This window comes from Rhineura floridana, chromosome 5 (genome assembly GCF_030035675.1).
Source record: "Rhineura floridana isolate rRhiFlo1 chromosome 5, rRhiFlo1.hap2, whole genome shotgun sequence".
Classification (NCBI taxonomy): domain Eukaryota; kingdom Metazoa; phylum Chordata; class Lepidosauria; order Squamata; family Rhineuridae; genus Rhineura; species Rhineura floridana.
Genome location: NC_084484.1, coordinates 40,186,537 through 40,199,377, shown reverse-complemented (window position 1 = coordinate 40,199,377; position 12,841 = coordinate 40,186,537). Strand labels below are relative to the sequence as shown.

General features: G+C 43.0%; 1 long non-coding RNA gene across 1 annotated transcript; it reads left to right on the top strand.

Annotated features, from left to right (window-relative positions):
• The first annotated feature begins 1,592 nt into the window (after nucleotides 1–1,592).
• On the top strand, nucleotides 1,593–9,954 carry LOC133385798 (uncharacterized). Its single transcript, XR_009762963.1, has 3 exons — nucleotides 1,593–1,860; nucleotides 3,689–3,823; nucleotides 8,439–9,954. It is a non-coding gene; the product is annotated as an uncharacterized LOC133385798 (long non-coding RNA).
• The last annotated feature ends 2,887 nt before the right edge of the window (nucleotides 9,955–12,841 follow it).

Sequence of the window (12,841 nt, the reverse complement as noted above, 5' to 3'; positions counted from 1 at the left end):
TACAAAAAGAAAACAGGAAAAAAACTAACGAGGTGGGACCCAAAAGTAGCCTAATAAGGACTGAGCATTGTGAGTGGCTACAGAATGCTGGCTGACAGTTGAATGGGGTGGGGTGGGGAATGGAAAACCAGAGCAGAGGGGCATGGAACAGAAAGTGTCCTTGCTGGCTAGTATCCTGGACAGAAGCACTCTATTCTGCAATATTTTGTTCTAGGTCCTACTTTGTTTAACTCATTGTACACTGTCCTGAGAGTTCTTACTGAAGGATGGCATAGATTTTTTAAAATAAGTAAAACAGTGAATTCTCAAGGCAGGCATTGTGTAACAATCCCTGTTTGTCTGAAAGTGTTCTGTTTGTTCACTGGATGTCATCAAGTTAAAATTAACAATATGGCAATGAGGTCAGTGAGTGCTGAATCAGGGATTCCACCCCAGTTCTCCCTCCCTGAGCAAAATCTGAATACATTTCATGTAAAGGAGTTGAGCTTTGGGGGATTATTTATAGGGAATCCACTGAAATATGCTTATAATATCCTAATATAGCAATTATAGTTTTGTCTAGGATGTGTATAAGAGCCTACATACATTATAATGTGGTCAACCACATCTTTTGCCTTGAGGTTCAAGGCAACCCTCAAGCTAAACCTCTAGAGAATGTCTATAGCTGGATGAATCTGCAGTAAATATGCTATCATGTGAATAAAAGGTAGGTCACCTCCAGAACGGTTCAACATCATGCTGCTGTTCATCTGGTAAAGTGGCTGCCTGCATGGCTTCCAAGGAGTATCCTGCGAAGTCAAAATTCATAAACTGTTTGAATTTGCATAGCTCTGAATGTGCTGGTAATCTCTTTAAATATAAGTGTGGAAAACCAATCTGGTTATTACATTTTTGGCAAATGAGATGGGTCATAAATCAAAATAACTCTATAACATACAGAAGGACTAGAAAAATGGGAAACAAACTAGACACTAGAGCGGCAGAGCTGTGTGTAGTTGACCTATGTGGATCTGATGCTAAATCCTTGATAAAAGAGCAACTGTCATGACCCAAAACTCAGACTCCCCATCCTCAGGGAAAGAAGCCATGGAGTCAGAGGACTTATCTGACCAGGGAGAGAATGGGCCTTCTGAAACTGCCTATGACATCCCTGGATCCTTAGAAGTTCAAGCACCAGAAGAGCCTCCAGTGCCACCACCTCTCCAGCCTGAGAGTTCACATCACCTTCTTCAGATTCCAAGGATTCCAGCTCGGAGGCCATAGTAAACCCTTGTGCTGCTGGAGTCCACGGCTCCTAAAACAGACTGGGGCCCTTTCAGGCCCATTCCTGGACTCTTCCACTCGTTGGGACTGGAGCTAATGCTTCAAAGGAAGCTGCGGGCCTGTTTAAGGTTCAGCCTGAGCTTATAGCATTTTTGAGAAATATTCAGGCCTGCTTTCCAGTCTTCATGGTCCAGGTATGACTACCTTTGTCTCTTGGACTTTGATCTTGATTTAACTGACTTTGCTTATCTGGATGTACTTTCTGTTTTCCCTCACCTCACTGGAATCTGACCCTAATTCTTGGATTTGGAACTGGTGTATGTGATCTGGGATCCCTGGACTATGGCTAGCACAAGCCCCACTGGGTTAGAATCTTGTCCTCCCACTAGGACCTCTCTGTGGGACAGAGCAGCAATATGGTGAGAGGTTTCAAGGCTGTCTAATCCTGCTGTGCTGTGTATTGCCTTGTTGCAGGGGAGAGACTGTGCTGGACTATCAAGGGGCAAACTTTTCCACTTATTTGCCCCCTGCCTCGGAGCTGTTCCCTAAGGCTTTTCTCTCTCTGACATTTGTGTGGGGACTGCCCTATGCCTTCTGGTAGGAACGTAAATATATTTGGCTTTTTGACTTTTTTGAAATGTTACATATGATTTTATTTCTCTTAAATTTTTGTATTCCCTCCCCCCCATTTGAGTTCTGTATTTGTGCATTCTCTTTGTGAGCTGCCTTGGGGGGCTTTTTTGGCTGAAAGGCAACAAGACCGAGGTGTTGCTTGTGGGAGACAGAGGAAGGCTGGGTATTACGGACCTGATGCTTAATGGGGTGAGATTACCCCTGAAGGACCAGGTCCGCAGCCTCGGGGTCATTCTTGACTCCAGGCTGTCCATGGAGGCTCAGGTCTTGGCGGTGAGTCAGGCAGCTTGGTATCAGTTACATCTATATGGAGGCTGCGACCCTACCTGCTCCCACGGGTGATACATGCCCTGGTCTCCTCTCGCTTAGACTACTGTAATGCGCTCTACGTGGGGTTACCCTTGAACATGGTCTGGAAGTTACAGCTGGTACAGAATGCGGCGGCACGCTTGATTAAGCACAGCCGTCGTCGTGACCATATCACACCAGTGTTAATAGATCTTCACTGGTTACCAGTTGTTTACCGGGCCCAATTCAAGGTGTTGGTGCTGACCTTTAAAACCCTATACGGTTTCGGCCCAATCTATCTGAAGGAGTGCCTCCAGAATCACCAATTATGCCGCCTGACAAGATCAGCCTCACAAGACCTTCTCTCGGTCCCACCGGTCAAAACAGCTAGGCTGGTGCGGACCAGAGAGAGGGCATTTTCGATTGTGGCCCCCACCCTCTGGAATTCCCTTCCTTTTGATCTCCGACATGCTCCCTCCCTGATGGGTTTTCGCCAAGCCTTAAAAACCTGGCTATTCAGGCGGGCCTGTGGGATTGGGGAGGATTAATTTTATAAGGTTTTAAATAGAAATTGGTTTTAAATTGATTATGATTGTGTTTGCTTGTATTTTATTTTGTATTATGTACTGCTCTCTATTATTGTAAGTCGCCTAGAGTGTCCACTAACCTGGACAGATAGGCGACCAACAAATAAAATTTATTATTATTATTATTATATAAATAAACTCAAACAATATAAGGGTATGGTGGGCTTTTGCCATATAATGTCTCAATGTCCCCTAAATCTTTCATGGATTGCCTCCCCAAAAACAAAGTGTGATATATTTCTCCAAAAATCAAGAGGTAGGGTTGAACTAAATATAATTCTTTAATTTGCTAGCTTTCCTATTAGCAAATTGATGTGTGTAGTTTTTACTCGTGTGTTATTTTCTTCTGTCATTCCAGATACGTGTCACATATTTTAGAGAGTATCTCCTGCTACTGTATGCACTACATATGGTGTAAATCCCTAATCAGCATCTCACCAGCAATCCATAGTGAGCTGCAGTGCATTCCTAGCAAGATGCTTAACCCTACTGCCAACACCTCCATTCCTATAGACTCTTCCTATATTTCTCTTCCCACCAAATATAATGTCACTTGGAAGGAGCAAAGAACACAAGGCCATTGTAAAAACAGTGTCACTGTAGGAGCTGGACTTTGGGGTGAAGTCCAGGGACCTGCAGCCTGGAGGGGGGCAAACTTATTTCTTTTATTCATTCAACATCTTTACATTAGGATGGTTGGTCAGGTGCACTGTGAGGTGAGCCCTGGCCTGTGGCAGCACCTTATAAAAAGACCCCTGCTGTATCAGGCGAAAGGCCCATCTAGTCCAGCATCTTGTTCTCACAGTGGCCAACCAGATGCCTATGGAAGCTCACAAGCGGGACCTGAGGACAACAGCATTCTCCTTCATGCCACACTTGTCTGTCCTGTGTGTAAAATGGTTTTTTTCTACATATAGTAAAGGGAACTGCTTCCCACTACTACCTGGTTAGTACAAGGAGAGAAAGCTGGAGCAGGGGGCAGAGGCAGCATTACTACTGTTGAACGATGTGGGAACCAAAGAGCTGCTCGGAGGACTGCAGAACCAAAGCAGGTGAGTGCTCTGCCTCTGGCGCCATTCACTTCCCTGTCAGCAGCTCCAACCATCTCTCTGCTGTGTCGCATTCACTGCGGTTGAACCGTCGCTCCAGCTGGGGCAGGAGAGAAGCAGTGTTGCTGCAGTGGTATCTGCTGCCACTTTCCAGCAATGGCAGCATCTCTACTACCTTCTTTGCTGGTGACCTTGGAAGTGAAACATATATCCCTAGAGGAGACTTCCCAGATGAAGAACCTGGCCTGAAACCCCACCTCTGTGCCTTACTGTAGAAGTCAGAGAGTGGAGGCAGTCATAAGAATGTAAGAGCAGCCTGCTGGATCAGGCAAATGGCCTGTCTAATCCAGCATCCTGTTCTCACAGTTCACTTTGTTGCACAATAGCCAACCAGGCTTTTTGCATATACATAAAAAATATATATGCAAAAAAGAGACTAAAACAGAGATTTTTTAAAAAAAATCTTAAGAAAGATAATTTTCTTGACAAATTTCCTTTCAAACTATTGATTTCTTTTAAAATTATAAACATCAATTTTTTTTGCAAGGGAAAAAACGGATTCGTAAAAGTAGCAACTCCTGGACAAAGAACGAGCTTGAATTGATACTGGCCTGTTAGGTCGACAGAATGCTTTTGAACTGGCACCAGCCAATGGATCCCATTGGTACCTATTACTCTGATCCCATATCCTCATATGCCATTAGGACAAAGGTGGAGGCCTGTTGAAAGATTATCTTAAGTCAATTATAAATAGGGTTGCCAGGTCGGAAGCATCCCAAAACCTGAGATGTCATGGGGTGGGCCCTAATGATGTCACAGGGTGGGCCCTAGTGACATCATGGGGTGGGCCCTAGTGACATCATAAAGCATGAAACATTAAGTATCAACCATAGTTGTTTGGAGCATACCATTCAAACAAAAAAATGCATTTCCTGTCCAAAACACCTTCTCTCGACTTCTGTGCAAGAACCCAGTAAATTCTTTGCAAACTTCAAGAGATGGACACCTAGGGATATTGGGAGGGGTGTGTGGAGAGAGAGAGAAAGAGAGAGAGGTTCTCTCAAGGACAGATCTGTCCTGTTTACTTGCCGCCCTGGGCTCCTGCTGGGAGGAAGGGCGGGATATAATAATAATAATAATAATAATAATAATAATAATAATAATAATAATAATAATAATAATAATAATAATAATAATAATAATAAATGAACATTAACACTAGCTCTACCAAATAATATAAATTAATGAATTATTTAAATCACTCATTGCATCTTAGAGGAATACAGGAGCATGAAATATGGTCTATCCAGATAATAAATCCAATCTCTTGCACAAATACCTAGAAGTTCAGATTTGATGAAGATCAAAGTACTGCATGAATTATTTTAGGTAACTGTGATAATCTTTAGGAGAAATAGTTCTTCCACTATACACACCACGTTGTACATTCCCATTACCCTCTGCTTAAGCCAATAACATTTTTCTAAATCCTGTGATGTTAAAATCTAAAGCTCTCCTATAAAATTTTACATTTTATAAATGATATATTATAGATTAATTACAGAACTTCTGAAATATATTTTCCTTATGCTGGAAGCACTAGTTAGTCTCATTTAAAAACCCCTCCACTTTTTACATTGTCTAGGTTTATTCACTCTCCCACACATGCTTCTTATTTTAAAATGTGTTGTCCTGGAGCGCTCCAAGCACTAGAGGCCTAAACCCAAGTATGGAACACATCTCTTCTAGTCTAGTACCGGAAAGCACACCAGGGCAGTTGTTCCACAGAGTCTACAAACCTATAATAATTATAGATATGCCATGCATTAATTAGTGCATGGTGTGCGCACATCACCAGCGGCATCTTAAGGCAAAAGGAGGGGCCATGTACCCGAGCCTCAGTGTATGAGGTGCAGTCAATGAAGGGGGGGCATAGGGAGCTGCCTGCCACCAAGTCAAACCATTGGGTATATCTATCTCTGTACTGCCTACACTGACTGGCAGCAGCTCTCCTGCGTTTCAGGCAGGGAGTCTTCCCAAGCCCCACCTGGAGATGAACCTGGGACCTTCTACATGCGAAGCAGGTGCTTTGCCCACTCAGCCACAGTCCTTCCCCAGGGAGTGTGGGGAGCTCCAGAGGGGGGAGAGGATGCCAGGGGTGGCTCAAGGCATGTTTGAGGGAGAAGGGAAACTGGGGGAAGGGGGGTTCTTTTGGCAGGAGCCCAAACTGAAGTCAACCTGCAAGAAGGTGTGGCATGAGGGGGTGCCCACCTGCATTGACCCAAGTGTGTGAGCAGGGTTTGGTTCAGTTTTGTTATTTGGGACGGGGGGTGGGAGACTATTAGAGGGTGGTTAAGTCCTATCAGTCCTGGGGAGGGAGCAGCATCAGGGATCAAGGGTGGCTCTCTAGTCCTCATGAAGGATGGTGGGTTAAGAACCTAAGAAGAGCCCTGCAGTGCTAGATCAGGCCAACGTGGGCTCATCCAGTCCAGCACATCCTCTTCTCACAGTGGCTGACCAGCTGTGGGGCCCCTGCGCTCCCCTTCCACAATCCGCAGCAGGCTAGCAGGGCAGAAGCTTCAGAATCGCCCACCATTCTCCCGCTTTACCTACCTTTCTCTCTGCTGTATTTTGCAGCATGCGCAGGTTTGCCATCAATTAAGATGGTGGCCGAGGTTTCCCTAAGGGGCTGAAGCCTCTGCCACCATCTTGGTTGATGGCAGCAATACAAGCGTGTAGCACACATGCATGCCATCAACAAAGATGGCGGCAGGGGTTTCAGCCCCTTAGGGAAACCTCGGCCACCATCTTGATTGATGGCAAACCTGTGCGTGCTGCAAAAAACAGCAAAGAGAAAGGTAAGTAGAGTGGGGGAATGGCGGGGGGCTTGGGATCTGCTGCTGTGCTGTCAGCCCTGCTGGGTGGCTATGCCACACCATGTCAAAAACTGGAGATCCAGGAACAGGGTGTGTGTTCTGGTCGGGGAGCCAGAAAACACCCCAGAAGCTAGAGACTCCGGCCAAAAACCGGAGATCTGGTAACTCTAATTATAAATAGCTGCCTTCTTGGCTAAATTTTTTAATGAATGACAAGCTGCCTCCAAATGTACAACTGCCTTAGCAGTAGATTTGGGAACACCCAGAGCTCTTATTAGGAACTTGTTCTGAGTCCAAAGTTGCAATATCCAGAGTGCCCAAACAGGGGCTGCATACAGCAGATTGGGCAAGAGTTTAGTCTTATAAAACTCAAGGAGGGTGTCACCAACCTACCACCTGGTCAGCTGCATAGCAGAAAATGGCATTCGCTGTTAAGTTAGCTGTTAGGGCAGCAGCTTTCAAGTAGGTTACATCTTTTTTACGTGAAAGTCTAAATTAATTTAAAGCAGTAGTATTTTTTATATATCATTATATGTAGCAGTACACTGACAATACCCAGCTCTGTTTCTCTGTAACATCTGAATCGGGAGAGGCCGTGCAAGCCCTGGACTGCTACCTGGACTCAGTGGTGGACTGGATGAGGGCCAATATACTGAGTCTGAATCATAGCAAGACTCTTTGGGTTGGTGGTTCCTGAGTTCAGATAATTAGTCAGTTGATTGCTTTGGATGGGGTCATACTCCCTCTGAAAGAGCAGGTCCATACTCTAGGGATGCTTCTGGATCCATCTTTGTCATTAGAGGCCCAGGTGACCTCAGTGGCTAAGAGTGCCTTTTACCAGCTTTGGCTGCTAAGACAGCTACGGCCATTTCTTGACCGGGATAGCCTGACCACTGTTGTCCATGCACTGGTAACCTCCATGCTGGATTACTGTAATGTGCTCTATGTGGGGCTACCCTTGAGGTTGGTCCAGAAGCTGCAGCTGGTGGAAAATGCAGCAGCGAGACTGCTCACTGGGGTAGGGTATTGCCAACATGTCACCCAGCTGCCGAAAGGATTGCACTAGCTATCTATTAGCTACTGAACTAAGTTCAAGGTTCTAGTTTTGGTGTACAAAGCCCTCTACAGCTTGGGACCAGGACACCTGAAAAATCAATTTATCCCTTATATATCCAGTCGATCACTACACTCTGCAGGTGAAAGCCTCCTGCAGCTACCATCTTATCAAGAGGTCCGTTCTGCACAACATAGGAAATGGACCTTTAGTGTAGAGGCACCTACCCCTGTGGAATTCCCTCCCCTTAAATATTAGACAGGCACCATCTCTGTTATCTTTTTGGCTCCTACTGAAGACCTTCCTCTTTCAACAAGCCTTTTAAGCTGAGGCCTTATTCCAGTCTGCATCTGTGTTGGAATTGGTTTTTAATATGTTTTTAAACCTTTTTAAAAAAGATGTTTTTAAACATTTTTAAAAAGATGCTTATAAAACTTTTTAAAAAGGTTTTCAAAGATGTTTTGTTTTAATATATGTTAAAGTCTGTTTTTATGATGCTGTGGGGCAGGATATAAATTAAATAATGAATAAATAAATAAATAAAAATAAAGTTTTTTTAGTGCTTTTGTTTCCTGCCCTGGACTCCTACTGGGAGGAAGGGCGGGACATAAATAAATGAATGAATAGATAAATAAATAAATAAATACAAATATCAACAAGTAACTTTTACATTTTCAATAATCTTTAGATTCCTCCTGAAGAAGAAACTTGAGTTCTGAAATGTGTTGGACTACAACAAAAGTTGGCACTCTTTTGAGAACTAGTCTGTCCTCTTTGAATTCTGTCTATGGGTATGGTATACTGACTGAACGTAGGATGTTTCTTACATAGAGGCAGACCATTGGTCCATCTAGGTCAGAAGTGTCTGGATCCCAAACTCTTTTCCCCATGGACCACTTGAAAATTTATGAAAGTCTTGGCGGACCACTTAATTATTTCTTCTCCCTGTTGTAGCCATTATAATGCACTTTGCTAGATGTTGTATGATTTTTAATTGTATTTTTGTTTCTTATATATTGTATTTTACAATGTGCATTCCATAGAATTCAAACTGTAATACAATAACATACAATAGAAGAAATAAAAGGAGTAAAATATAATTAAAAATAAATTCACTAATAGGCAAAAAACCCTTGAGGTTTAAGAACGTACAGTATGTATAGCCAACAGATATTTCTATCAAACTTTAAAAAGCAGGGAATTGGGCAGCTATAGTGAATGCACCAGGGGAGCAGGAGACCTGACCTCTCTGAGATATTTGACTGCCCTACAAATTTGTAAAAACGCAAACACAATTTGGGTTGGTCTTTCACAGTCCAATCCATTTCCTGTGTAGATTGGAAGAATTTGGTAACATGTGTCTCTGAGCACATGGTGAGTGGTGGCAACACCTGCAATCAGCCCAAATAACAGAAACAAGACGTGCTATGCTCAGGGCCAGCACCAGAGGGTTGCCAGGTTTGACCCTGGCCAAGGGCTCCTGCAGCCCAGAGGGGGCCCTTCAGGGGTCCACCTTAGGATGGGAGAGTAGTGCACTTGTTCCACAATTTGTGGCAGTGTTGGCTCCCAACCCTGCCACAGATCGCAGAGAAGGAGCACCCAGGCACCCTCCCAATACAATCAGTTTGGGCTTCCATAAGACTGTCCGCATGCCCCACTTATCTTCCCCATCCCTGTGAATGATGTGTGTGCTTTGCGCACATGCCTGCCATAAACCAAGATGATGGCAGAGGCTTCCTTTAGAGGCTGATGCTCCTGCTGCCATCTTGATTGATGGTAGGTATGTGCATGCCATGCATATATCATTCACAGGAACAGGAGAGGTAGGTAGGACATGCAGGCAAACTTATTAGGCTTATCCATGCCAGCTGTTTGGAGGGGGTTAGGCTATGGCGTTGCAGGCCTGAGGCAGGCTGTGCCCAAGGGCCCAGTCATGCCTGTTACCAGCCCTGGCTGTGCTGATCTTGTTTTAGCAGGGAGGAAGCAACAATATTAAGACAGTTGGTATAGTTCAGATACTTCAGTTACTTGTTCCCCATTTCATCTATCTTGTTTCGTCTATGGATTTCAGTCAGGCTATCAGACTACAAAGTGAGTATTAGTAAGGATAGGCAAGCTTTTGTTATTTTCCTTTTGTCTGTTTTGAATCCCTCACAGTGTTATTTAAATGTATCTCTTACTCAGTACAGTTGTAATTATTGTCTTTCAAGGAAAGTAATGCTGCTTTCTTTTTTACGTGTATCTTTTCTTTTTAAACAAACTACCTTCTCTATTTGGTGTGTATTGCTTGGAGTTAATGACTCTAAATCCAGCAATGACCACAGGCTACTGACTACTGTTGATTAATTTAGATTAATGCTCCAGAACAAGGAGTGTAACAATAGATCTGCTCTAGGATTTAACCCCCTTTAGGATGCACACCTTAACATGGTGAGAGGGTTTGAGAGTGTTGAAGAAGCTGAGAGCAATGCCATCACGAGTCTAGACCAAGAGGCTAGACTCCTAGCAGGGGTACCCAAGGCGGAATGGTCAAAGCTGAGACATCAGACTAAGATGCATCCAAACTCAGAGGAAGGCAATGGTAAACCACCTCTGAATACCTCTTACCACGAAAACCCTATGAACAGAGTATCCAAAAGGCAACACGAGATAGTGCTGGAAGATGAGACCCCCAGGTCAGAAGGCACTCACTGAGCTACTGGGGAAGGACAAAGGACAAGTACAAGTAGCACTGTGACTAATGACACAGCTGGGTCAAAGCTGAAAGGAAGCCCAGAGGCTGATGCGCACAGATGTGAAAGGAGAGTCTGGAGTTGTATGAAGCACACAATAGGAACATGGAATGTGAGAAACATGAACCAGGGAAAGTTAGAAATTGTCAAGCAAGAAATGGAACGCATCAACATTACAATACTTGGTGTGAGCGAACTAAAATAGACGGGAATGGGACATTTTCAATCAGGCAACTACAAAATATTTTATGCAAGAAATGAGAAATGAAGAAGAAATTGGGTTGCTTTAATAGTGAGAAGTCATGTAGCAAGAGCAATTAGGAGCTACAACGCAAGGTCTGAGCGAGTGATATCAATGAGATTAAATGGGAAACCTATTAACATAACCATCATCCAACTCTACACTCCAATGGCAAACGCAGAAGAATTGGAGAGATTTTACACAGAAGTACAGGAGGAAATTGATCACACACCAAAACAAGTTATGATTATAATCATGGGGGACTGGAATGCAAAAGTAGGGAACAGAGAAGAACTAGGAATTGTGGGGAAATGGGCCTTAGGAGACAGAATGAAGCAGGAGAAAGACTTATTGAATTGTGAAGCCAATAATTTGTTTCTTGCGAACATATTTTTTGAGCAACCAAAAAGACGACTGTACACGTGGACATCACCAGATGGTCAATATAGGAATCAAATTGATTATATAATTGGTAACAGAAGATGGAGAAGTCCCATACTTTCTGCGAAAACAAGACCAGGAGCAGACTGTGGTACAGATCATGAACTGGTCGTATTGAAAATCAGAGTAAAGTTAAAGAAGAACAACAAAGCAATCATAATGCCAAAATATAATTTAAATAACATCCCAGAAGAATATAAAGATCAAATAAGGAACAGATTTGAGGCTGTAAACTTAGTTGACAGAGAGCCAGAAGAACTATGGACTGAAGTCAGAGACATTATCAGTGAAGAATGCAAAAAGACAATACAATACCTCTAGTTAAAAAGAGAGAAAGACATCAATGTATGACTGATGAAACTCTTAAAATGGTTAAAGAGAGAAGGAAAGCAAAAGCAAAAGGAGATAGAAACACGGTCAGAACCCTAAATGCAACAATACAGCAACTAGTATGTAGGGACAAAGAGAACTATTACAATAGTTATTGATGAAGACAACAAAAAGGGTAGAACCAGAGCCCAATTCCAAAAGATTAGAAAAATGAAAGGGAAATTTAAACCAAGAGTAGGGATGTTAAATAATCAACAGGGGAACACACTGACTGACCGGGATGAAATAAAAGGAAGATGGAAGCAATACTCTGAAGAACTCTATAAAAGAGATGCCAGGATGACAGATTCATTCATGGAGGAACCATATGATGAAGAACCAGAAATTTTAGAATGTGAGGTGAAAGCTGCTCTTAAAATACTTGGAAGAAACAAATCACCAGGAACAGATGGCATACCAATAGAGTTGCTACAAGCTACTGAGACTGAATCTGTCCAAATGTTGACAAAAATTTGTCAAGAAATATGGAAAACTGAACAATGGCCCACAGACTGGAAGTGTTCAATATACATCTGAATTCTAAAGAAAGGGGATCCCAGGGAATGCAGTAATTATCAAACTATTGCCTTAATATCCCGTGCAAGTAAAGTAATGCTCAAGATTCTACAACATATGGATTCTACAACAATATATGGAGCAAGAAATGCCAGACCAAGCTGGATTTAGAAAGGGAAGAGGCACCAGAGATCATATCGCAAACATATGTTGGATAATCGAACAGACCAAGGAATTTCAGAAGAAAATCACCCTGTGCTTTATAGATTACAGCAAAGCCTTTGACTGTGTAGATCATGAAAAACTATGGAATGCTTTAAAAGAAATGGGGGTGCCGCAGCATCTGATTGTCATGATGCGCAACCTATACTCTGCACAAGAGGCTACTGTAAGGACAGAATATGGAGAAACCGATTGGTCCCCATCGGAAATTGTGTGAGACGGGTGTATTTTATCACCCTATTTGTTTAATCTGTATGCAGAACATATCATACAGAAAGTAGGATTGGACCAAGATGAAGGAGGTGTGAAAACTGGAAATATCATAAGAGATGCAGACGATACCATACTACTAGCAGAAAGTGCAACGATTCGAAATGAATGCTGATGAAAGTTGAAGAGGAAAGAACAAAAGCAGGATTACAGCTGAACGTCAAAAAAACTAAAGTAATGACAACAGAAGATTTATGTAACTTTAAAGTTGACAATGAGGACGTTGAACTTGTCAAGGATTATCAATCCCTTGGCACAGTCATTAACCAAAATGGAGACAATAGTCAAGAAATCAGAAGG